The 24,528-nt window shown below is 45.6% G+C and overlaps 1 long non-coding RNA gene across 1 annotated transcript in view; it reads right to left on the reverse strand.

Moving 5' to 3' along the window:
• Positions 1-12,065: 12,065 nt before the first annotated feature.
• Positions 12,066-24,528, reverse strand: part of LOC144110839 (uncharacterized) — a 73,964-nt gene continuing 61,501 nt past the window's right edge. The window contains exons 2-4 of the long non-coding RNA XR_013309933.1: positions 16,253-16,311; positions 13,525-13,623; positions 12,066-12,181 (exon numbers count right to left, since the gene is read on the reverse strand). This is a non-coding gene — a long non-coding RNA (uncharacterized LOC144110839). The remainder of the gene's footprint in view (positions 12,182-13,524; positions 13,624-16,252; positions 16,312-24,528) is intronic.

Here is a 24,528-nt window from a genome sequence, read left to right on the forward strand (position 1 = left end):
CCAGGGCGTGCCCGGTTGCCCTGCTCAGGATTTCTCCGGTTCTCCTTGCAATGCGTCGCGACGTGCCCCGGTCGCGCGCAAATGTAGCAGCGTGGTGTGGATGATACTGCCCCGGGTAGCGATTTTCTCTGGTGGCCCTTGCGGCCAGCGTCGGAGGACTTGTCTACGGGCCGGTCCTCACGTTTCAATTCACGCCGGCCAAAGTATGTCGACCCCCTAGCAGTGAAATAGTTATCTGTCCTTTGTAGCAGGTCATTCTGATCGCCCGCCGTTTTCTCCTTCAGGAAGGTAGCCATCGACGGCGTGCAGTTCTCTAGAAACTGCTCCCTCAAAAGGAGGCTCTTGATACCCTCGTAGGTCTGCTTGCATGAAGAGAGCTGTACCCACCGCTCCCTGCAATTATCTAATCGGCAGAGGAACTGGGACGTTGTTTCGTGCTCGTGGGGGACTTCAGTCCGGAACTTCTGTCACAATCCCTCCTCCGTCAAGTGGAAACGAAGACGAAGAGCTCGCTTGACCTTGTCATAGTCTACCGCATCCGCTCCCGGCATGCGGCCAAAAACGCTCAACGCCTCTCCCGCAAGGCACGTTCACACGAAGGTAAGCACACGCCACATGTTTTTATACAGCGAATGGCGCGTCACGCGATTTCCTGCAGTTGCGAAAGTGCCGTCAGCTCTGCAATGCAGCGTCACGTGACTTGATAGTTTCGATGTGTAGTAGTAGTAGTAGTAGAAAACATTTATTCCAAAAAGGTAGGATAGAGAGGCGAAAATACAGATTTTGGGTGGAGTCCTTATTTCAGGACCCCAATGTCCACCGCTGTTGCTCTTGCTTGGGATATCAGCTTTCGCTGCGTCGCCAAGTCAGAGCTGAGCAGGGCAGACTCCCACTGTTCCTCGGAGTGATGTTTGTCTAGTTCGGGGGGCTTGGGACAGGATCAGCCCCATGTTACATGATATGTTGTTGGAATTCCGCCACACCAGGGGCAGATGCTGTCATATCTGTCGGGGAAGATGATGTGGTACTTGTGTGATGTGGTACTTGTGTAGCTGCAGGCGAGGCGTAGATGTCGCGTGGCATAACGTCCGAGAGAACATTTTAAGGGGAAAGCCTTTCTTGGCTCCTTCCTGGCGTGGACGGAAGTTGTACACGGAAGGTGTGGACTGCAGTCGTCCGCACGAGCTGTCAATCATAAGTTTGGAGGTAAATAAAACAAAAATGTAAAAGTTGATTAAGCAGGAGTTCTTAAGCAACGTGCATGTAATGAATTAAACCAGAAATTGAAAAATAAAAACAAAAAGTAAAAGTAGGTTAAAATGAAAATATGAATGAAAAATAGAAATAAGCTGTAAATAAATATAAAAACAGGGAAACAAAAACGATTACAGAACTCACACAATGTGAAAAATTAAGGTAGAATGAGGACAGGGAAAGGCTTCCGCATTTGCACTCTTAGGCAGATTTATTTTTTCTGGCGGGAGAGTCACTGACGTCTGAACCAACCAGCGACTGCGTCCTTGTTCCCATCTCACGGGAAAATACGCATTGCTTCATTTTGTCCAAGAGAGCTATGGCGTGCTTTCTTTCGCATGTCAGGATGAAACAAGCTGTTCACCTTATTTAGCCATCTGAGACACGATAGCCATCCGCGCAGATATTAGACAACTTTTCCATACCGCGTGCCGTGCTACAGTTATCGGAGTATTGTGAGTCCGCGCGTCGTCAGTGCGCATGCGCAGATCTGGCGCCCTTCATACCCCGCAGAAGTGGACAGTTGACAGCCGTGCGGTGCGGACGCTTGTTTCGGTGCTCTTCGGATTACGGGTGGTGACCGGGACCTGGCGGACGGACGACTGCGAGAGCGCCGTGACTACGACTAATCGATGAGTTCTTTAATATTTTGAGAGCTTAGATCTAGGCTAGTTAGGTGAAGTGCTCGCGAAAGAGCAGGTCAGTGACCTAACGGCCAGGCCTTTTCCGGCCGACAGCTATAGATTTGCAGGGCTCATTTGTGAGTTAACTGGTTTAGACAGTTAGACAGGTAGTTAGTATTCGTTTCTAGGTGATTTGCTTTTGCGGTAGGCAGAATTTTATTTGAGCACGTGGTTGCAAGTGTTTTTTTCTTTTCTAGCATTTTGTGGTCGTAATAATAGAGTGCTGCTAAGATGGTCAAGCAAATGAAGATTATATGCAAGGAGTGTGAGGCGTCGGTGAATTTGAAAGAGATGCGGTTCGAATCTGTAGAGGAGGCCGAAGGCGCGGATTTTATGTGCAAATGTTGCGTATTAAGTGCACGCCTGGACAGGACTGACGAAGCGAACACCAGCCTGGCGCTACGTATGGATGCCCTAGAAAAAGAGCTGCAGGTAGAGAGGGCAGATAAGCGCAAACTCCAAGAGCAGCTTAGTGAATTGTTGGACGGAAAAATGCCTGACACCGCCAAGCAAAGCCACATTGGCGGACATTCCAGCGCCAGCCACGTGGATGGGGCCTGCGCTGGCATGGACAGCGATAAGGAATTAGGTAAGGCGGGTTCAGACAAGAACAGCTACGCACAGGTGGCAGCTAGGAAGTCTGGAGGAGATGGAGAGAAGGGGAACAAGCTAACTTCCAGGAATCAGGCAGCAGTCACAGATAACAGGTGGCGTAATAATCCGGAAGTTATGATGGAGGAAGGGAATACCGAAGTGCTTATCGGTGGTGACTCAAACATGAGTATGTGCAAAAGAACTATTATGGAGCTTGTAAATGGTTATAAGCGGGTAGCAGTCGGGGCATTCCCAGGCAGGAAGATGGACACAGTACTGGGAGAGACAAAAAACGAACTTTTTAAGAATGTTGCAGCGCGCAATTTTGTAGTGAAAGCGGCGGGACTAAATGATGTCCTGAATGGTGAAGCCACAAAAGTAGTGGAAAGATTAGCGGAGGGAGTTGATGTTTTAAGGGTGATAGCACAGCAAGTCCCGATCGGGGTGCGCACAGTGCCGGAAGTGCAAAGACGGAACGGAGAAATTGCCAAGGACGTTGTGGCTGTTAATCGGGAGATAAGAAAGTTAAGCCAGGAGAAAGGCTTTGAAGTGGCAGACATAAACAGGGAAGTGCATGGAGCAGGCTTTAGCGGAGGCTTTACATGAGATGGCATCCACTTTAATGGAAGGCTAGGAGCCGAGATCGGGTGGCGCCTGGGAGGCCGGGCAGTAGCTTTATTAGGGGGCCCACTGCGGCTCTGGGCACAGGGGCAGGTAGAACCAAAGTAGTAATTGGAGCAATGGAGGCTGAAGACATTAAAATGACCACTAATAGGTCCAGAAAGAAAACTACAGAAAAGAAATTTAACACCAGGATCCGGCACCTGAAGGTAGCAGGTCTTTCACCAAGCAACCCTGCTTCATACATTGCCTGGACGCAGGGACCGTACCATGGTTCTCTACTGAACTTCATCAAGTCAGGCAACCTTTTTACATTCATTTAATCTCTACTACATCATTCATCACACCGTCACCCATCATTGATGCCCTGGGGCAATAAATTTCGCTTAAAAAACACCAGGATCAGGTACATAAACATGCAAGGCCGTTGAAAGAGAGCGAAGTGGTTAGATATAGAACAGCAGTTGAAGGACGAAAAAGTAGGTGCATACGCGCTATGCGAGACACATCTCAGGGATCTAGAAGACCCACAATATATTGATGGCTACGTCTGGGAAGGGAGCAAGAGAACAACAACAGAGAGGAAGGGAGAAGCAGTAGGCATGCTGATACATCAAGGAACAAATTGACAAAGAATAAAGTCAACTTGCAAAGAACATGTCTGGGTATCGGGTACAATTGCCGGTAAAAGGACATGGCTAGGAGTAGTTTATTTAGGGACAGGGGACAAATGCAGGCAAGAGAACACGGATCTAGTTAAGTGTCTCAATGACGATATAAAGCAGTTTGGAGAAGGCGCCAATATTATTCTGTTGGGGGACATGAATGGCCACATCGAGGATCTGGATGGATACACAGATTATAACGGGAAGTTGATGCTAGACTTCTGTGAGCGACACAACCTAGTTATTTTAAATGGAGAAACTAAGTGTGAGGGACAAATCACGTGGGAATCCCGTAACAGGCAAACGACCATTGACTACTGCTTAATCTCGCAAGGGATCTGTAGCAAGCTCGCAATGATGGAAATAGACGAAGAGGGGAAGTACAGCCTCGGTAGTGAGCATAAGCGTATTAGACTACAGTTTGGAGCCCTGCTCAAAAGAGAAATGGAGTTGGGGTCAAAAAGAGTACGCAAAATTAAATGACTAACAAATAGCGCAAATTGCGGCGTGCGTAGAGGAAGCAATAGAGACACATCAAATGGAAAAGTGAGATTATATTAAGTTAGAACTACTCATTAGTACAAAAATAAAACAAATAAAAGGAGTAAACCGCTGGAGAGGAAAAAGGAAGCCACGAAGTTGCTGGAATAAAGAAATTAGGGAGGCCATCGAAAAACGACGGTTGGCATCACGGGAAAACACAGAAGCAAAGTGGGCGCAGTTATCCGAAGAGTAAATAGGCCAAAAATAGGTATCTTGTCGAAAAAAGAAAGAGCCAGGGCAGGTACTCGTCCAGGCTAAAATAAATCAGTCCTCTGATCGCTGGCAGGCTGAAGTTCGCGATGCAACTAAAAGGGGGCCAAGAAAATTTTGGAACCATATAAGCTGGCTGGGCAAAGCGAATCACAGAAAGCAGGAAGAGATTCACGATGCCTAGGGAAAATGTTTAGAGGGAGATGACGCTGTGAGCTACATTTCATCAGTTATAGCTGAGTCATTTGTAGAAAGACGATAGAGTACTCACCCAAATTGAGGGAGCAACACAGGACAGCACAATAGAAAACAGGGTGTAACTGACGAATCTTAACTGGAAAAAGGCGGAAGCAAATATTCCAAGATGTACGTCCGCGGGGATCGAAGAAATTCCAATCAAGGTAATTAATGAACTTGGCCCAAGCGGCAAGGAAACGATGATAAATGTATTGGAGGCAGTCAAACAAATCAACAAATTCCGCACAGCTGGAAACAGAGTAAAATGAATTTGATTTGTAAAGAGAAAGGCAATAAGACGAACATAAAATCCTTCCGACCGATTACAATAACATCAGTTACATACAGGCTGGCGATGCAGGCGGTGAATATAAAAATGTACAGTCATGGGTAGAAAGTAATAGAATACTCGGAGAACATCAGAACGGGTTCAAAAGTGGTAGGCGCTTACATGATTGCTTCTTCATGCTTACCCAGTGCGTACAAATAGCTAAGGCGGAAAACAGACCTCTGTATTTAGCCTTCCTGGACATAAGCGGTGCATACGACAACATGCACAGGGAACTCCTGTGGAACATATTAAAAGGTGAAGGTGTCGGTCATGAGGTAATCAATTTTATACTGAAAATATACCGAGAAAATGAAGGTGAAATAACATGGGAAGGACTTAAGAGTACAACAACTGTCCAGGTACACGAATGATTAAGGCAAGGTTGTACTCTATCCCCGCTGCTGTTTATGCTTTATATGATCAGTATGGAAAGAAGACTACAAGGAAGCAATCTAGGTTATGATCTGTCATACACATTAGGCGGAAAGGTTGTTGAGCAACGACTACCGGGTTTAATGTGCGCGGACGATATTGTAATGTTAGCAGATAGCAAGGAAGATTTGCAAAATTTGGTGAATTGCTGTGGAGACGAAGGAGACCGTCTAGGTTTCAGTTTTAGCGCAACTAAGTCATGTGTGATGGTTTTGGACGGCACAACTGATCAGGAGCTTACAATACACGGCCATGAAATACCCAAAGTGGCTGAATACAAATATCTCGGGGTATAGGTAAACAAAGGGCATATGCACACGGAAAAGCACGAACAGTCTCTCATAGCAAAAGGGCAAAGAGATGCCGGGATAATGAAACATAGGGCATTATGGGGGTACAACAGGTATGACGTCCTCAGAGGTATTTGGAAAGGAATAATGGTACCGGGGATTACTTTCGGGAATGCGGTTCTATGCTTAAGGGCTGAAGTTCAGTCGTGATTGGAAGTAAATCAGAGAACTGTTGGAAGATTAGCACTAGGTACCCACGGGAAAACCACAAACGAGGCAGTACAGGGGGATATGGGCTGGGCAACTTTCGAAGCACGGGAAGCTCAGAGTAAAGTACTATACGAAGAACGTCTGAGGAAATTGGACGATAACAGGTGGGCAGCTAAGGTATTTAAATACCTGTACAGAAAGAGCGTTGACACACAGTGGCGGAAACGAAATAGAAAGCTGGTCAGTAAGTTTGCCAGAGACGAGGAAGGAGAAAGAGTATTCAAAGAGAGGTGAAAAATATCCATGGTAAAAATTGGGTAGATTCAATGGAAAAGAAGCATAGTGTAGAACTATATCGATGCTGGAAAAGGCAGATCAGGAAGGAAACGTTTTATGATAACTCAAGAGATAGTGCACTCCTCTCTGAAGCTAGGTCAGGGTGTCTTAGAACGCGCAGCTACAAAAAGAATTTTAACGAAGAAGATGACACATGTGCTGGGTGTGATAAATCTGTAGAAAGAATAGAACACCTCATCCCTAAATGTGATAGTATTCATCCCGTTGTCGATGCAGGCACAGTCAGTCTTCCTGAGGCCTTAGGGTTTAGAGATAACAATAGTCATGTAAATAAATCTGCGGTGGAAATTAGGAAAAAGCGATTGGAGGATTGGTGGCACAAAAGCAGAGCTGACATAAGTTTTAAAGTGTAGGAAGACGTATTTTAAAGAAAATGGCGAATTTTATTAACAAATTAAAGCAGAGTTAAACAAAAATAATGGAAAAAACTGAGCATAGGGGCAACTACCAGTACTCCGTTTCAAAGGACACGCTCCTACCTTCCATCCTTCCATCGAGCTAGTGTTCCTGTATATGCTCCAGCAGGGAGCATATATGCTCCCTGCGGAAGCATATACAGGAACACTACCCGCAGCTGCGCGCGCGCCTGCCGCACCAATAAGCGTGTCCACACTGGCGATGGGCAGGCTGCGGAACATCAACACAGTGTGCTAAAGGTGTCCAATAGTTTCCAAATTCGACGGTCGCTACATCCACTGCGGAGGCACCGAGTATGAAAGACAGGATTTCCGCGTCTCTCGTCCGCGGGGAATTTAAAGTTGGCAATGAAACTCTGATTGAGCCTGGAAGGTAGCTGCGCAATCTCGAGAAATGGAGAATTCTTTCAACGTGAATGCGCTCATTCGAAATAAAACTAGCCACCTCTCGCGCCAGAATATACCAAAATCCGCTTACCGGCGGTTTTGAGCAAGAACGAGTAAACAATAAGAACCGTCGCGGTTCTGCATCCTATTCAACAGTGGATCACACGCTTATGAACGAAAAGAGAGGTGGGCAAAAAATTGGCCACAGCCACCTAATTCTTCTTACGTGTATGCATTAGGAAGCTCTATTGTCCCGCGGGTAAATTTTTTTTTCTGGGCCTCCTGTTCGTGCCTCTGCAGCATTGCTTCCGCTTCACGCTGTAGCAACTGCGGATCGTTATTTTCACGACGTTGCCGGATTGCATCCGCTCCACGTTCCCGCAACTCGACGCTGCCCGCACGCTTCTGTTGCTTCATGTCCACTTCTCTCTTGCGTATTTCAACGCCTCAATCGTTCGAAACAAGATTACCGCGCTCGTACCGTGGCGGGGATCGTGTGTGTTGCAGCCCGCCTCTGCAGCTGTCGCGCAGCACTTCTCGGCCACAGTGCTTGGAGCCGGTAGCGTACCTTCGTGGGCGCCCACGTCTTCCTGTCGCCGTAGACGCGGTCGCAATTCGCAGGTCGCAGACGTTGATGTCGTCGCCATTACATCACACTGCACCGCACACACACCGTCGACAAGGGAATCTGAGGAGAGAGTGATGCGCGCGCGGCTGCGAAACCCTTCGCAACTAAGTTTTAACTAAGCTAGAGGAAGATGTAGAAGTGAGAAATTATGACTCCTTAGTGATCGGTGGTGATTTTAATTTGCCCGAAATTAATTGGTTGCAAAATGCAACAATACCTAATGTGTCTAGTGCGTAAGCAAAAGAATTGATGAAGTTATACAACTCATTTGCGCTATCGCAGTTGGTGTGCCAACCTACTCGGGGAAGCAATGTGTTAGACTTACTTTTTACTAATTTGCCTTTGGATACGCAACCTGTGCTGATCTTGCCAGGCATAAGTGACCATAACGCTGTTTTGTGCAAGCTGAAATTGGAGTACAATAAAGTCGCTAATAGCGCAGGTAGACGGATATACAGCTATCGAAAGGCACAAGTCGATGAAATCTCGTTGGCACTCGACTCGTATTACGACGTATTTGAAACATTTTCAGAGTCGCTTAACGTAGACGAATTGTGGTGTTTACTTAAAAAGAAGATTTTTGAGTTGCGTGACCAATTCGTCCCGGCATGGGTACTGACGGCAAGGCGGGCTAGAAGTAAGCCGTGGTTCACGAGGGAAGTTCGTAGAGCACTGGGGAAAAAAATCAAGTATACAAGGCGTACAGGAAGAAGCCGACACCCCAGAAAAAGCAACAATTGCAAAAAGCCACAAATGAGGCGAATTCCGCAATATCACACGCGAAAGGTATTTTTTATGCTTCTTTTCATTCTAAGTTAAAAAGCAACCCTAGAGAATTCTGGCAGTTTATCAAGAAGAATAGAAAAGACGAAGTGTCAATTCCTGTGCTCGAACACAGTGGGTCTCTTGTGCATGATAGTCTAGATAAGGCAGAATGTTTTAGCTCGTTCTTCGGTTCTGTTTTTTCTGCGCGTGCAACAAATACTGATTCAATATTTCACTACGGGCTTATCGGAGGGGAACCAATGAATGACATCGTATTCGACAGGACGGGTATTCAACTACAACTTGAACGTTTAAGTACCACTAGTGCCAGCGGTCCCGATGGCTTGCCGAACTATCTGCTTTCCGCTTGTGCAGACCCGTTGTCTAAATACCTTTATGTGCTCTTTACCAAATCCTTGACATGCGGAATGTTGCCTATAGACTAGAAAATTGCCAATGTTGTTCCTATTCCGAAGTCAGGACCTCGAAAATCTGCGTTTAATTATCGACCGGTGTCCTTGACTAGCGTACCTTGCAAGATCCTTGAGCATGTACTTTTTAGCAATATCATGACTCACTTAAATGTGTTTTCCTTGTTGATCTCTCAGCAACACGCATTTCGAAGTGGTTTTTCTTGTATTACTCAGCTTACAGAATTAACTCACGACCTAGCATCCACTCTTGACAAAGGGGGCTGTGTAAATAGCATCTTTTTAGATTTCAGGAAGGCTTTTGACCTAGTGCCCCATTCTTTACTACTTGAAAAATTATCGTGGTACAACATAAATAAAATGGTTTTTGAATGGATAAAAGAATACTTAAATTGTAGGACACAACGCCTAGTCGTTGGAGGTAGGCTGTCGCATGGTGTTGATGTGGCATCGGGGGTGCCCCAAGGTTCAGTTTTGGGTCCGCTATTGTTTTTGTTATACATGAATGACATTACCGTTGGCATATCATCTTTCATCCGATTGTTTGCGGACGACTGCGTTCTGTATCGCGTTATGAAAGATCCTGATGATTATAATGAACTACAGAAGGATTTAGACAAGGTTGCAGAGTGGTGTGATAAATGGGGCATGAGTATAAATCTTGATAAAACTGTGCAGATGTGCTTCACGAGACAAAGGTCACCAAATGTATATACATATAGCATTAACGGGACAAATCTTGCATCCGTGTGCGAATATAAATACCTTGGGGTGTACTTGACCCCTCAACTATGCTGGCACCGTCATGTTAACTATATAATTGCTAAGGCGTATAGAGTTCTTGCTATGCTACGTAGAAATGCGAAGTGCTTTCCTTTAGAAACAAGGAACCTGCTTTGCAGGACTAACATAAGACCAATACTGGAATATGCTTGTACTATCTGGGACCCGTGGACTGCGACAGACATAAAGAAACTAGAAAGAGTACAAAGCTTAGCAGCCCGTTTCGTGGTTCAAAACTATACTCGGTATTTTAGCGCATCCCAAGCAAAGGAAACATTAGGCTGGAATACACTTCAAAATCGTAGAAAAGCATTCAGATTAAAATTTTTGCACAATATATATCATTCTAAAACCGGCCTCAATCGTGATAGCTACATAAGGCCACCGGAGTACACTTCTGGCAGGCGCGATCACCCACTTAAGATTAAAGAATATAGATGCAGAACGGAGCTTTTTAGGATGCCATTTTTTCCTAAGACGGTCAGTGAGTGGAACAGGTTGCCCGGCGATGTTGTATCGCTATCTTCAAATGATGCCTTTGCTTCAGCAGTATGACTTGCATTTTTTTTCTTCTTTGTTCCTTCTTTTTGTTGTGACGGCGATTTGCCCTGATCTGTATCTTTCATGTATTCTATATAAACTGCTGTTTGTCAATGATATATGTACTTCTCCCCCCCCCCCACTGTAATGCCAAACTGGCGCTGTGGGTACTGTGATAAATAAATAAATAAATAAATAAAAAAGACACTATGACTTCAATCGCGTGAACGCAGGCGCGACTAAGACATGCAGCAAGTAGTCTGATGCTAGCATCTGCTGCCTCCGACGCACAGCCCCTTTCCGGTACTTTTCCACTCGACGCATGCTTTGCGCTAAGTATTTCTCTTCCGACGTCACATGCCGTCCAATTTCCCTCTAGAGTTCAACAGCATTTCGACTGCGACGCCCTCTCCGGTAATGTTTCCTCGCTGCGAAGCTGCTCCAGTGGCTTCCCTCTCCACTTCTGCCCAGGTGTACTACATAGCCGCCTCTTTGTCATACAGCTACCCAAGAACCTTCGCGCTCGCTGGCCGACACGACGCGCGCGGTCAACACAAAGCCAAGTCAGTGGGTGATTTCTACCGTACCGACGAACGCGCAACACACGTGGACGCGGCAAGGCAAGGCGCAACCTCCTACGTGGTCAATGCAACCACGCCGCAATCTACCCTTATCTCCGCCGCCATGGTGCCCCCCCCCCCCCCCCCCACAGCAGCGGAAGAGGAAGCAATAGCGCTGGCCATCGCTGACCGCCGTACGCGCAGAGCCCTCAGGGACTCAATACGAGCAATGCTAATTACTCGGCCGGCTGCATCTGCATTCCTGCCGCACGCATCCTGCGCGGCCGGACTCCCGACCGCAAAATCACCCAATGAATGTACCCGCCCACGCGGGCAACTCTGGATACGAAGGGGCCGAGTGACTTGCATGCAGGGATTAACTATCCGGACACCTATAGCGCCACGGATTCAGGTGCCCTCGCTAAAGCCCACCACGCTTTTGCCGGTCCCTGCCGAAAATTTCCATACAACGGAGAAAACGGATCCATACGTACGGAATTATGGAACTACGGACTCCACAATGTACGGATATCCACATTCATCCGTACATGACGGATTCTTATGGACCTCCACCTGTTATGGACTCCGTACAGTTTAACTGAACGGACTCCAAAGCAGTCCGTAAGCGGTGGACTCCACATATTTGTGCGGACTCCGCACTACCATGTGGAGGGCGATTCAGCCCGGATTACAATTGCACACTGTCGGAATGCAACAGCATTCACGCAGCTTTTAGCAATATGAGGCAGCTATACAGTTCTATATTCGTATTGATTATTATTTGCAGAAGTAAAAATTCACAGTGAGACTGAAATATGTACAGTATATAGCAAAATTTTGTGGGATGCAGATTCGAGAAAAAAAAATTATTTCTCTATTGTCTCAATATGGAGGCAGCTGGTATTTTTGCAAATGGAGCACGCATGTTCCCTCATAATCCAATGATTTTGATTGCCTTGCTTCGCCTAAAGAAATACTTTTCTGCAAACCCACATCATGCAAACTTTTCTCCATATATGACTCTACATGTATGTGCTGATATGCATGAACAGCACTCACTACCAGTGTAAGTGCTGCTAAAATGTGCAGCTAAGCAAAGTACTTTAAATATCTTTAATTCATATATGTAGCCACTCAATTTTTCCGCACTTTCAGCATGTCGCCAAGGGATCTATTTATGCTGCGCAAGCGCTCCTCCCTCGTTTTGCTGCTGGGATGCTTTTCCATGTGCATCTCGAAGGCCGCTGAAAACAGTAAAAATAACTGAGTACACAAAGTTTTGGAAATTGATGCAATCTATGTGCTTTTTATGGTACTGAAAGATGAAAAAAATGGGCCCTTAAAATTACTTTCTACTATATTCATTCAGACTGTTCCTTGCACCATATGTTTTGAAAGGGTCACAAGTGTCGTCACCATTGCAGAGAAAGTTATTTCCCTATGGTTAGTTACAGGTTTGTACCTACAATTATAGAATCCTCAAATAAACTTCGTATTATATGCAACTCCAAGGACCAAGTGTTAATGCATTATAGTCTCCAAATATGCGAATGAGAAAACAGTAACATGCAGAGAAATACTTTACAATGAATAACCCTACTTCGGAGAGCTTTGAGTTTTTCGGGCGTAAGAGCCCGCCTCTCGGTAGCTCAGGAACTCCCTCTTTGTGCAGGAAACGGTGGCAGGGCCTACTGGTTATGCTCCTATTATAGAGCTCCTTCATACCCCATAGAGCCTTTGCCATTTCCCGTACAAAGAGAGAGTCCTTGGGCTGTGTCTGCAGGTAAGCCCATTTCCCTCTAGGGAGGGTCACCCCACAGGCCAAGTGCACCTAAAAAAAATTTTGAAGTAAGGTACGTCAGACACACTAAGAAAAAGCGCATCATCAAATAAAATATTGGTTACTGATAATCAACAAAAACTGTTTTAATCTTCATACAGTGCTAATGCTAACCATAGTGCATGCAGCAGCTGGGCTACGATAAGGAATAAGAGGAAGTTATGAATTGTAGACCACAACCGTTCCGAAGCCTGAGGAAATGCAGGCCATCAGTGCAGCCCTAAGAATTTCCATTTTTTAATCTTGTTTACAGTTCCTCATCAGAACAGGTACAAAGTGCCTGTCACTATGACTGCTTTCGAGCTTCTTTTACGGGTGATACGCTCATAAAAGTTCTATACAAGCACATCTCTCTTGTGAGCCATCTCCAGTTAACCCCCTAAACGAAATCAAGCGAAATATTTCTAATTCTCTGTTAGCTAGCCATAGAAGACAATGCAACAAAGTTCTTGCCACAAACAACCATTTTTCAGGCTTGCTTTCACTTCAACAAAATTTTCGTTCAGTGGAGCTGGGCTTGAAAATTCATTTTATTATAACATAGGCATAATTAACTCTAACTGTAGTAACTTTTCGTACATCCACACCACTAACAACAACATATAAAATTAATGGGTGACAATTATCAGACCTGAATGTTCTTTCCAAGCTCTTCCTGACTGTCTGGCTTTGTTAATTCACCTGATGGCCTGAACCTTATTCCATTCATTAAAGCTGTGAGTAAAAATGAAAGTCTCCATTCTGTACCTCCTCGTTTTCTCTACCGCCATTCTGTGTGTCGCCTCCTCTTGGGGCCCCTTGCCGCTCTTGGGTGATTACCGATGAAGTGGGCACATAAATCTGCGCCTGCAAAAATAAAATTGTCATTTCAGTTCCCAATTATTGTGCACAGGTATTAATCAAGAACTCTGCAAGTAAAGTGCACTATTATCATTTATTTAAATTTTAATTAAAGTTGATCACAGTGTTAGGTTATTTGCTATGCAAGAGAGTTACGTGACAGCACCTTTGCAATAAGCAGGCATGAGGGTTTCATATTGAGTAAAGAATGATAAGGTAGTAGTCTAATACCCCTGCCACACTTACAAATTTCACCTCAGTTTATTTTCATAAAGATCCCAAATGGGGTGTTACATAAAGGGTGGGATAATGGTGCACCAGTGACAGCAGTCATAAACAATGATGGGCAAGTTATGGCAGCGATATGATTGGGAAGGCCGTCTACAGTCAATTGCTGTTCGACAAAATAATGAGTTGGTAAAGACGTTGGCACCGGCACACAGGTGCAGAACTTGGAAGAGGGTGATCGATGCGATGGGATCTGCGTGGTGGTGGTGCACAGATGTAGGGTTCTTGTCTTTAATGTCACTAAAATATGTCATTCGGTCTCTTTTGGTCCTACATGGTAAAAAATAATGTCATTTGCAAATTATGGTAATGACAATTGGTAAAAAAAGTCTAATTAAAAGACATCAGCGCCCTTAAAATCTGCCTGAAGTTGTTGCGTACTGTTTCAAAAGCTATTAAGAACATTTCTGGGCAATATTAAGGCTTCTAATATTATTTCTGGCAATTCTGCAGCACTTAAGTTTAGCCATCAAAATCCAAGCCAAGGACAGAGTCCACCGCAAATCTGAAAAATGTAAACAAACAAAATGGCCAGCATGACACGGTGGAGCGCAGATTGTTGAAATAACTTCCAAAAAAGTGAAGTGCTCAGTTACAGCTTTAAGTACTTCCCAGCCAAACGAACATCGAATGCCAGCCAACAATCTACAAAAATGTCCCCATACAGAACTCGAGCATTGCTATTAGAATAACTTTTGAATTCTTAGTAATAACCACTGCTGTAACAAATGTATTTTTTAGGAGATGCCAGCTATCCATCTCATAATTCTGTGTGGAGTAATTAAAAGGGTATACGTGCATCTTCTCAGGAAAACTAGTTACTAAGATAGATTACTCTATTCAAGCCCGTGACCAGCCAAAACAGAAAAAAAACCTTGCATGACTGCATATGTGGCTATTAAATACACAGCTCCTCATATGAAACCACTGGAGAAACAGAAAGGTGAAGAGCAAAACTGTCAGGATGACAATGAGTTTCATTGTAAACCACAAGGCAGTGCATGGATGACGCGAACGATAAGAAAGACTGGAAAATTTTAATGATATTCGAGAAGTAACAGATCAAGAGCAAAATCAATTATCCCACACAAGGCATTAACACACCTTGCATGGGGAGTGCAGCCCAGGAATAATAACTAATAAGAGGATTTTTCACCACTGCAGTGAAAGACAGGACATATTTGACAGGGCACAAAGAATGTCCTGCCTAATGGCAAATTAAATTTGGAAAGTGATACGCTACATGCCATCCTGCTTTCTAAAAACGCAACAAAAAATAATCAACACCAACCAAAAGAATGACGAACTAGATATTTCAGCTACCACACAGGAGCTTTGTTCACAATGAGGGCTGAACGAAGAACGAACACATTGCTCCGCACCAACCGTGCACGCGGCAGTCTTGCAGCAGACAACGGCACTGTCGGTTTATGACATAGCTCAGGCTGCTTCAATATGGCTGTTGCTGTCACGGGGAGGGGCTTAGAGATGATAGCTTTAATTGAAATTGCCACTTCAAATGCGCAAGTACAGCTCTGCATCTTTTTTAGGCATGCATAACACCGTTGTGGCTAGTACCTGCAATGTAAAACCACAATTTGTTGGTAGACCATGTCATGACCCCTTTAAGACGTCGACTCTACCTTTTGCCCTCACTGTGAACAAAGCTGCAGCGTGGAAGGCGAAATGTAGTTGTCTTCGCTCTTTTGGTCGGCATCATTTATTTTTTGTCATGCATCATCCCGACCAGATGGGTTTCCGTCAAACTGTTGACTTCAATATTCTAAAAACACACTGCCAATGTATGTTTCCACGAACTATAGTTAGGGCCAGTAGTTTTCTTTCGTGAAAAATAGTGATTTAAATAAGAACTTGTTTCCCAACACAATCAGACTTACTTATAACAGCCATATAGTTATAATGAACACACAGTTTTGATAAAACAACGAAAATATTACTGAGGGCAAATGGGCTGATCTTCTACCCGTCACACTGGAAGACTTGTCATACTAGCTGAACAACATTCAGTGCACCAAATACCATTACCTCTCTTTTGGCACTACAAAGTAATAATGGTCGTTAACTGTATATATCATGTGTGCCACTCACTTGCACTGGTAGCCCCTGCTGTGCTGGGCTCGGACTGCTGGAGGCAGCAGCCTCTACTGCAGTTGATGCAGCTGCAGCCAGCTCTGCCAGCCCTTCACCTGGCACGTCACGTGCCCCAAGGGATTCTGAGCCTAGCTCAGGCTCCCTACACACCTACACACAAATTTTGCACACCTACAAGACAAATTGAAACCGCCCTTGTATATGCCAGTATTGAATCTCACTACACTTCACATACCTGTTGCTGTTCACTGCAATGGCAGGTTTTTCTTTTCTTCAGGTGTTCTTGCACCTCTCCTGCACGATAAAAGCACTTGTATTCATGCCAGATAGCTTCAACACCCCGTCACAAGTGAAAACCCAATAGTGATGAAAACAAAACCGCAAAATCTGGAGACAAAAAATGCGATTTGTGCAACTTGTTAAACTGAGTGTTCACATAATGAATGCTTCTCAATTTCTGCCATTACAGATGGCCTTTGTAATCTTTTTTTTGCACCCATAAGCAGAGACACTGTACATTCCGCTTGTGTGCAACATAAGAAACAAGCCTGTTTCTAATCAAAAAAAAAATCCAAGGCCATGAAAATAACATTTTTTCAAGCCAGTAAGTTTTCTGCTTATTTTTATCCAATTTCATACTTCAATATACATTGTATCGCATACCAATGCACTCAGCAAGACTGCATAACTGGGGTGTATAGCAGGGGAGGTGTGAAAACCAGCCAGGCAAAACTGGCCCTTGAATGCATGAATGACCTGACAAGGAAACAGAGCAGCTTAAGGTCTTCAAACCTTTTTACAAATTAACTATTGCGACTGCGCATTTCACACATCACAGGGCTTTATTTTTCTTTGAGCTCAGTTCGAGATTAAGCTCACATAGGAGAGAAATCTCTGTAGAGCATAAAAATATGGCTGCTCATTGCGTTGGTAGTGTGCATGATCAGCTTCATTATACTGAATTAACTCTCAAGATGTCTGAACTCAAGTTGCTGTCCTAAAGGATGCCACATTAATCCCAGAGCACTTAACACTGTGCCAAAATTTATTTTCATCTGCTGTACTGTGCTTTTTTTTACTTCTGTGCTTATGTCACCTGCCTATAGAAAAGAAATACCCACATCAAGACTGCATGCAGTTCCCAATTACTTTATTTTAAACATTGCAAGAATTGCAGCACAGCATGGGCAATTAAAATTCATTTCAGGAGCATTCACTTTATTTAGAGTAAATATAAACATGTTGAAACTGCACCTTTCATGAATGAGAGAGTTCTCTTCCTGACACTCGTCTCTTTTAGGGTACTTGTGTGTAAACATAGCAACCCTATCTTTTTAGACAGGTGCGACGAAGAGAAAAAATTTTGTAATGTAAAGTTCGAAATCGCAACCTTATACAGAGCGACATTGTCAAATCCCTCAATGGTGAGAGGCGCCACTCGGCTCTTCAAGGTGCCGAGTGAGTGTCATGCATTTTATCGAGCAAAATCACTGTCATGCTCTTATACTCATGAATCACCATACACAATCCTACATGAGATCCTACATCGCCAACTTAACCAAGTGTCCACACATGCTGTTCATACTTCCAAGCTGCCTCCCCGCTAGCGTGGTGCCAGCACCCTAGATGGCAGCTCTTGATTTTGCCCTAGTGACATTCATGTGCAAGCAGGCTACTCCTCTCAATGTTGAGTGTACTGCACTTTTCACACCTCCCTTTCTAAGCACACCTTAGCATATCTGTTTGACCAGTGGGGTGAATGACTAATTACGACACAGTGCTATTCGTGAAGCTCCAATTCAACAAGCAGTCTTAAGGGCGACCCACATGGAGCATTTTTCTTGCAAAAAACTGGCGTCCGGCGGGGCGGCCGTTCGCCGCTGATCAAGCCGGGCTAGATATGTCCGCCCGGCAGTCAGCCGCTCGCCGGAAGCAGCCAACGTGGGCTATCAGCGCGGACCAATCAGGGCGCGACCGCGTCCGACTTCCACCCGCTTCTACAACATGGCCGCACCTGCCGAAGCGGCCTCTCGCTTCACCACGAACTCGTCGTTACCGCTACACTGTGCCTCACGTTCACGGCAAACAAAAGTCGCACGAAGCTTTCGCTTTGTCCGAAGATGCCTGCAGCACAAAATTTTTGCGATGAAACGCGCCAGATTTTCAGAATTCTGGATTTGCAAAGCTGCTAGGCTTAGCCACTACACGTCGGTTGATGTCAGGAAGTGCAAGAGGTTCAAATAGGTTAACTATTTTGGTTCAGTAAGGGGTCACAAAGAATATTTCGTCCTCTTTGTCATCATGGAATCAATAGCCTAATTGTAAATGCACAGCTGTTCTTTTCAGCATTTTACTAAGCATATGGAATCACGCCGTTTCTAAATCCTTGCAGCAGCGGTCTGGTGGCAGCCACCCATTTTCCGCCGCTTGTGGTGCTGCACGGCGGAAGAGCGTTGGCCTTCTGCAGTGCAAGTCCGCTCCATGTGGGTCCCCCTTTAAAAACGTGCAATGAATTAGACCTCAGGCAAAGACAATGCCAGCACCAAACGTGACGCCCGTTTGGAAATGAGGCAAAATAGATGTGTCATGTTATCTTGATTGCATCATCATTGGCTGGAAGCCGTCACTCATTCTTCTGTGCACTACACACCACCACTCATTCCACTATACACCTGCACTCATACACTACTCAAAAAGATAAAACGGAATTTCTCACAGCAAATGCCGCCACAACGTTTTGAATTTTACCCACCAGAAAGTCAGCAATGAAAATATTATCAAGACCCTGAGGCAAACAACTCAATTTCACAAGGCTCACCACCTCATTTATGATACGGCATCTTAGTCAAAGCATGCATTGCCCCTGCCTAATGTTCTCTAAAAGCCCAAATACATGCTTGCTAAGAATAGTTGCTATAAACGTGGAACTAACAGCAGCCACGCTGACAAAGAAACACCTCAGCAAACACTGTTGGCACTGCATCTCTCATGCACCAATTTTGTTCTTGAGATGCAAACAGTTATGTGCCTCACCAATTCCTTTTATGACCACTTCTTGCAGGTCATAGTTTCATTGGCGATCCTGTGACCGCTTTTTCCTAAGGGACCTAATTTCCAATTGTTGGTTTTCTATTTCTTTTTTTTTCATCCAGTGCCCTCTTCTCCAAGAAGTCTTCATCTAAAGAAGAGCTTTCTTCAAGAGAAAAGCTCAGCTTTTTGTGGCAAGCCTCCTTTTTTTGCGCCTTTTTTGTTTTTGGCTCATAACCTGCTGAAATGAAAAGGAACATATACATCTTATTACTATCATTCTAAAGCACATTCATGGGCAAATTTCCAGTCCCATAAAAAACTAACTTCTATGAATGAGATAAAATGGAAGAATAACCATAATTATGGTGCTATTTCTTGCTTTCAGCACACATACCATGGGGCCCACTAGAAGTAGTTTCCAAACAGCATAACCAACTTGCAAGTAGTCTGCAATTGTCTGACTACAAAAAACAAGAAGTGTTGCCCAACCAACTCTGTGCATCATCCTACGCAAGGCTTTTATGCGAATGAGGTGAAGAAAATTTCTGCGACCATTTTGACTCCACATGGTTGCATCTCGACAAAACAGATAATAACATTTCAATGTCATAAACTCATTATCAACCAGTGAAGAATTTCAATTTGTGGATGATTTTGCTATCACGAAGCAAATCAACAGGTGATGTCACTATATTTAAACACATAACTGCCTTTTAATGTCACTATTAAAGAGAAACCAGATGGGAACACTAAGTTGTGATAGATTGATAGATTAACATCTCAGAATGATGACAAAGAGTATCGTGGAGCTGCCATAAAAAAAACGTAAACCAATAAGCTCCTGCCTGTACCACTAAAGTATCACAGGCTTAACCCAATCGTAATATAAATGAAAAGGCCCGAAGGCAATGTTGTGCTTTTGCCACCCGAAGGTGGGAAAATAAAAAAATGGGGTAATGCTACTAAGCGACCCACAGCCGGGGGAGCGGGCCCGGGGAGACTCCCCTGATCTCCCCTGGGACGTAGCGGAGGGGGTGGGACATAGGTTGTGGGAATGGGACTGAGGGAAGGGTTATGGGTAATGTGATGGGAATGGGGACAGCGAGATATTGACCCTCATTTTATCATCGCTCGACTCCTGTCTGGCCAGGACAGGGAGGGCGTCAATGTTGTCCAATGGTGCGGCTCCACTCACGGGATGCCCGACCACCCAACGACGCAATAGCTCCGACTCGGAGACAGGGAATCCTAACCCGGGGCAGCTGCCTCGGGCTCCTCCACGACTTTCAGGGGTCCGGTTCGGACTTGCGTAACGCTGCCCTGCTACTAACCGTCAAGTGTTTTTCGCGGCTTTTCAGACTCCGGAAGTATGTGTGGTGGATCCAGCCAATGGAATTAGACTCCCGGGGACCCACCTGTGCTTCCAACCAACCAACCTTGCACTTATTTCCTCCCCTGGCTTGCTCCACACCTACTGAGGAGGGAGTGTTCAGGGCCGGGCTGACCGGGCCACAAACCAAGAACCTGGCCGAGGGTGAGATAACCCGGGCCTACTCCACCGCTACTCCACAACATCGACGGTTTTCGCATCGGTCGTACTAAGGTCCCCCTTACCTCGGCGTCCCGCGCTCTAGCCTCACGGCCCCGCGGTCAGCCATCCCTGGCTGCTTCCCCGAGGACATCGTTCCCAAGGAGCCCTTCTGCTGGAAACCCCCGCGCGGACCTGGCCTCTCCGTGGCCAGAAACCGACGCGCCAGCCGGTAGCCACGCACGCCCCCGCGTGCAGAGGCCTTTTGATTTTCGAGCACTTTTTGAGCCCAATTCCGTGAGTCCAACCTGATTATGAAACCAGGCCTGCCTCCGCACAGGCATCGGACCTCACGTGCGCGACTGGCCCACTCAGTCCCTTGGGAATCGCTGCCACTCCCATGGGGTTTTGCATCCCCAGAGGACGGGCCCCGGCCAGCCCATCCCCACCGCTGGCGTTGCACCGGAACAAAGCCTAGTAGCCGAAACTACACCGACCCGTATCCGGTGGCAGGGGGGCCACGGGCAGGCCGCACAGTCGGATTTCCCCCCCTCAGGATGATGACAGTCAGAAAATTGCCTCCAAGTGAAGCACCTGTGGTAACACCCCATGCAGATTCAAGAAACTGAAGCTCGTGGCGTGTGTGCTTCGCCAGCAATAATTGGTTGAGTGGTTCGACGCACGGCCAAGCAGTCAAGAATGTGAAATACATTATAAAAACAGCGCAAACCAGATGATGGACAGAAAGATGAGACAGGAATGTCACTACAGAGACTTTTACCTTGCATTCTGTGCATCCACCCTGTGCAGCCATGCTATGAGCATGTTTAGAATGGTATGCTTGCAACAGATTTACACTCCGTTTTGTTTGCTTGGCAGACAGTCAATGGGTTCAGTTCTCGGTTAAGCCTTTGAACTGGCTTCTTTCCGCGCGCTTGTGGCATCCTCAAATTATAAAATGTATTGTTTTCTCCTGTACGGGCATGCTATGAAAGATAAAATCCTCACCATTGAAAAGGTGGTACGTATGCATAAACAACCAAACTCGCGAGTCTGATGAACCAGCGCCGGTGTCCCTCGAGTACTTCAATTAGGCAGTTTCCTGAACATGCTTGGTCAAATCATTATGCTCACTCTCATGAAATGTGGACAGGTAACATTAAATGAAAAAAATAAAAGATGCTGTACTGACTGCCTCATTTGTAGTTAAATACCTGAACCGAGCATTCAGAGAAAGGTCAGCGTGTTTTGGCAGAGCTGAAATGCCACAGTCTCGTCTGCACAAGGACATATGAAATGACAGGCACCATGCCGGGATAGTGCTGGCAGGTAGGCGAGAGCCAGCTGGTAGCCGCAAGAGTCATTTGTAATAATGCGCTCTATGTTCCTGCCATACTTAGCAGGCAGACCTCAGTCAACGAGGGTTTTCTTTCCCCACAGTCGTCACTGGATTACTAGCTCTCCCATCCCTCAGAATCGTAAACCAGCTTAGTTTTTTTTAACCTCCACAACAATGCTTTCGGCCATGTTTCCGGCCATCTGAAGTGGCGCCTCCGACTAGCCAAACACCATAATGCTGAATTCCCATTTCGGGGTGCAGTAGTGACATCTGTTATGTGATTTCGCAGACCATTTGAATGCAGGAATATTTTATATGTGGTTTTTTTGGCAACACAGCAGACTTGCGCACAGAAGAAACTTTGGTAATGTTCCCGAGACACTAACTAACCAGTCTAGCTTAAAGGGGCCATGATATGGTCGTTCTTCATATTGCAGTTTTGTGCTTCAGTAACTAATACAAAAGCTTATGATTCAGTTTCCGAAATTTGGCTGCCCCGCACATGTTGTATATTCCAAAAAATGCGATCGAATTGAGAACGAGAAACTGCTCCCACCGGCATCGACCGTAATACTGAATGCGCTCGTGACGTCACAAGGGCATACATGGAGCATCGTCGTCTGCTCTCGTTGCTGCATTGTGCGCAGCGAGGTCCCTTGTCCCTTTATTTCCGCGGGCGATCGAAGTAGCCGTCATCTCCTATATATGTGTGACTGCTGCCGCAAAAGCGTTAATAATTGTAACGCAGTTATTCTTCGGTATAGGGTCCGGTTACACTAGGCCGATGCTACGGCGATCGGTTGGCTGGTCGGTGTGCAAATGCCATCGCTGACGCACTAGTCTGTCAAGCTATACCGACGACGACGCCAGCAGGACCAACGACCCCGTATCGCAGTAATGTAAAAAGAGTGAACGTAGTAGGAACTGGCAGAGTGTGGTGGGGGCTAGTTGATATGACATATTTTAATAAACTTAAGAACTTTAAAACTTATTGGACCTGATGCTAGCCACGGCGACATACGCGCGATGTTCGTGCACGAGCGAAGATGTGCTTTTATTCGGTGCCTGCGCATAGAACCTATCGGCGAGGCAAGCGACACGGACAGAAAACGCCGCACGACGGTGCCACTCATCGCCGTCGCCTAAGCTTGTGCGGCCGAGCGAAAGCTTCACACCCGGTGAATAGACGGCCCGAAAGACAGCGCCTGTGTACCTTATCCACATCGAAAAAAGCAAACCGAGCGGCTGCATTTCATAACTTCACACTTTATTACTAATCAGTAAGGAACTTTGCCATAATTTTGAATTTCGGTCAACGGTGGACCGCCGGCCCCTTTCGTGACGAGGCCTACCGAGTACGGACGATTCGTGTGTGCTATTTCGTCGATTGCGGAGAGTGAATTCGAGAGTTTTAGCACCTTAAATAGCTGTTGAGCTTAGCTTTGGCTACAGTGCCCTCAAAGCGACGACTGCCTACATCGCAGGGTGCGAGTACAATAAAGGGGAAGTGTCGATATGTGACCCGGTGTTCACAGCATGTGCTGAAGGCAGCCGGCAGCAGCAGTCGGCGTCGACTGTGGACAACAAATCTGGTAGTTTTCATTATTTCAAGTAATGTCCAAACTTATCTTTAGCTAAAGCGCTTTAAAATCAAATACTGATGACATAAGAGGAAGCAGATGCATTCAGCGGGAAGCGCCGGTCCTATGCGAGGCGTTTCCAAGCAGGCGATATAGCATCAGCGGTGCTTATTGCAGTGTTATCATAGTGTGTAGACGAGGAAAGCTACAATTTGCGAGCAATACTACGTAATATTTAAGATAAGGAGAGCCCACTTTGAGTTTTATGCCAAGCAGTACTGTTTGCGCAAAGCTATGTAAACAATCCCAGCGCGGGGCTACAGTTGTCGTGATCGTCGCATTCCTGGGTCACAATGCGCACGCACAGTAAACGCTAAATGATGTACTATCATTTTCAAGCACTCATCTAGACGGCGGCGACCATTCATCGGTGTGGGCAGTGAAAACATTCGAGTCGCGTAGGGTTTTGCAAGCGGCTTTGTTCCTGCAAAAGGCTTCTATGAGCCGAAGGGAATGTATGTTACAAATGCACACATGAAGTGGGAAGTCGTCTCATGCGGCACTTTTCTCTGCTCCTTTCGTGCCTCAAGGTTACTCCAGTGCCACCTTGTGATAGTTTGAGTTTAATTATCAAGCCGATGAATAGCGGACAAGAAACTGCTATCCAGCTACAAAACGACGCCGCTTTCACGGCGCACATCGGCGAAGGCATGCAATGCACGGCACGTGCCGCTTTTCGCATACAAAAGCACTCGACTGCTCAAAAGAAACCACACTCATAACATAAAAATAACTTGTTTATGAGCGTAAATAATAAGCAGGGGTCCATCGATTTCTGTTTCCTCAACACTCAGAAAAGGGGTGCCAAAAGTAAGTCTGCTTTCCTAAGGATTTCTCAGCTAGCGTACTAAGCTGACGGCTTCCGAAAAGAAAACACTAAAAATGTATTTTATTTGGATAAGCTAAAAAAAAAGAAAAGTTTTCGAGCGACCGCTGTCTATGACGTGCATGCAAGCACCTCAACAGCGCGCAGC

This window comes from Amblyomma americanum, chromosome 11 (assembly GCF_052857255.1).
Source record: "Amblyomma americanum isolate KBUSLIRL-KWMA chromosome 11, ASM5285725v1, whole genome shotgun sequence".
Classification (NCBI taxonomy): Eukaryota; Metazoa; Arthropoda; class Arachnida; order Ixodida; family Ixodidae; genus Amblyomma; species Amblyomma americanum.